Source organism: Tamandua tetradactyla, chromosome 8 (genome assembly GCF_023851605.1).
Source record: "Tamandua tetradactyla isolate mTamTet1 chromosome 8, mTamTet1.pri, whole genome shotgun sequence".
NCBI classification, from domain to species: Eukaryota; Metazoa; Chordata; class Mammalia; order Pilosa; family Myrmecophagidae; genus Tamandua; species Tamandua tetradactyla.
This window is the reverse complement of record NC_135334.1, coordinates 15,998,549-16,001,755: the sequence shown is the minus strand read 5'-3', so window position 1 is coordinate 16,001,755 and position 3,207 is coordinate 15,998,549.

Below are 3,207 nucleotides of genomic sequence, written 5' to 3'. Positions count from 1 at the left end.
GCAAAACTAAAATGTCAATCTCATATCCCTACTATCTTCATCTCTGAAGGGAAGTCTGCTTATTTTATTCTTTTCTTTCTTTCTTTCTCCTTGCATTATTATGATTATTTCCACATGGATTCTGCCTACAGTCTTTTTTATTTCTTTATTAGAAAATTCTCAAGATTTCCAGTAAATATCTTCACATATTGTCTCTTTCTAGGATACTTACATATATGTTTAATGAACTGCTTCCTTCCAATGTATTTATTCCTAAACACTTTCAGAATATTTTCACATATTTATATGCTAAGGAATAGGATCTGACAGGACAATGTCCTCTACCCATTCCCACAGCCACTGCCCAAATTTAGGAACTTTTTAGGTTTTAGCTGACCCGTATTATTGACTTGTCAGTTGGCTTCTAACCATTATTCTAGAATTTCCCACATACTCTAATTCAGCTTTTGCACTGCTGCTAAAATAGCTTCTGAAAATACAATTCTGTCTCTTCTTAGTTCAAGATCGTTCAGTGTTTTTCCATCACCTACCAAATATTTGAAACTTATAAGTTTAAGTCTCCAAAGCTGTCATTCTGCCTTGATTAAATTTTAAGAAGAATTTGAGTTAGAGTAGAATCCATGACAGAAAAATTTTCATTAAGTGTTTCAGCAAATTAGGTATTGTGAAAATTTGAAAATTTTCAGAAAATATAAGAAACAGAATTTAGGAGAATATTTACATTTCAGAGAAAATATTAGTACAGTGAACAATGAACCCTAGCCAGGTAAAACAGGTGGTATTTCAATTTTAATTTTCAATCTGCATAAACTATACTTCTCATAATTAATTACAGATTTTCACATCAATGTTTATAGCATGTAGTAAGAAATTCCCCCTAGGCGTTTATCTACTAAAATAATGTAATTTTATAATTCTGTATCTTATGAATTACCCCAAATCTATGCTAGCACTTATAAGGTTTCTAGCATCAAGTACTGAATGTTCAATTAAAAACTCAATTAAATAGGAGCTTATTTTTCTCACATGACCAAATATCTGGAGGTAGAGTGTCATGGCATTGTTTCAATGATTCAACATTATCATCAAGGTACAAGTTTCTTCCTTTCCACTGTCCTCAATCTCTTGGACTTATACCTCAGGCTTTGGAAAATAGTCTAGCAATTCCTCAAAATTGTAGATATAGAACTTATATATATAAGCAGTAATTTCACTCCTAGGCATATGCCCAAGAAAAATGAAACAAAAACCCTTGAATAAAACTGGCATAAGAATATCCATAGTATATTTATTCATAAAATCACCAATAATCCATCAGAATATCATTCAGCAATAAAACAGAATGAACTACTGATGGATGCTGCAACATGAATGGACTTTGAAAATATTACTTTGATTGGGAAAAAAATACAGTTACAAAATACCACGTAATCCATTATCCCACTCAAATAAAATTCTGCAATAGACAAATCTGTAGATACTGAAAGTAGGTTGCTGGTTGCCTAGGGCTGAGTGGATGAAAGGATTGGGGATTAATAGCTATAGTATATGGGGTTTCTTTAGTAGATAATGAAAATATTCTAAAATTGTTTGTGGGAATGATTGTTCAACCCTAGGAATAAAGAAAAAAAACACTGAATTGTATACTTTAAATTAATGATCTGTAGGGCATTTGAATTGCATATCAACAAACTGTTGCTGGCTATTTCAAATGGTAGTAACATTCACATCACCACCAAAAAACACGAAATACTCATGTATAAATGTAATAAGATATGTACAAAATCTGTACACCACAGAGTGTAAAATGCTAATGAAAATAACCAAAGCCAACATAGAAATGGAAAGATAAACTATGTTTATGAACTGGAAGATTCACTACATGTCCATGCTCTTAACTGATGCACATTCCATGCATTACATTAAATTCCCAACAGGATGTTTCGTGGAATGCTGACCTCAAATTTATGTGTAAAGCCAAGGAATAAGAATAGCCAAAACTATTTTGCAAGAGAACAAAAATGAAGCACTCACATGGTCTGATTTCAAGACTTGCATTACATTAATGCTACAAAAATCAAGGCAATATGGTAGTGGCAAAAGGACAGAGAGAGGACAAGGCTGAATATCGAGTCCACAAATTGAACCCACACATATAGAGCCAACTGAGTTTGAAAAAAGTGTAAAAGCAATTTCATGGGGAATAGATAAACTTTTCAAACAGTGAGGTTGGAACAAATAGATATCCAGGCAAGATGAACAAGAAAGAAGCAAAAAGAGGAGGAGGAGGAAAGAAAAAGGAAGAAGAGAAGAATGGAGACCCCATTCATACTTAACATTAACAAAAATGAATCACAGATCTAAATGTAAAGCATAAAAGATTAATACATTTAGGAGAGAATAAAAGGGAAATGTTTTGTCAGATGCTGCTGTGATAAATGCCTAAAACTTTGGACTACATTTGGAATTTGGTAATAGGTAGAAGCTAGAAGATTTTGAATCATTTGATAGAAAAGTCTGATTAATCTTGAAGATACTGTCAAACACAGGGATCTGAAAGGCAATTCTGGTGTGTGCTCAGAAAGAAGTGAGAAGAGAGGTAAAGTTTCTGTCATTTGAAAAATAGACATTTCATAAACAGAAAGTCTGAAATATGAATGGCAAAGGTGCTATTGGTGAGGCCATAGAAGAAAAGGATGAATGTGTGATTACAAACTGAAGGAGAGGTGGTCCTTGTTGTAGAATAGAAGAGAATATTGTAGGATTGTATTCTGATGTCAGTTGAAAGGCAGAAGCTTGTAAGCAACGAATTTTATATTTAGTTAGTGCTTCACTCAGATTGAACTTAAATCCAGACCTCTTCACTTCTTAACTGTGGGATTTTGGACAAGTAACTTAACATCTCTGAATTTTCTATCATCACCTATAAAATGGGGCTAAGCTAAGATCCATCTCATAGGATTGCTGTGTAGATTAAATGAATTATTTCACACCAAGTACTAGTACTGGGCTGGGCAGGACAAAAAGTGCCTGAGAAGTATTAGAACTCTTTCCCTTTCTCCTCTTCCATACTCATATATATCTACATTTCTAAACCTTGGCACTACTGAAATCTGGCACTGTTTGACATTTCTAATTTAGGCAGGAAACTGCCTTGTGTATTATATATGCACAGTGTCCTGACCTCTATCGACTACATGTCAATAC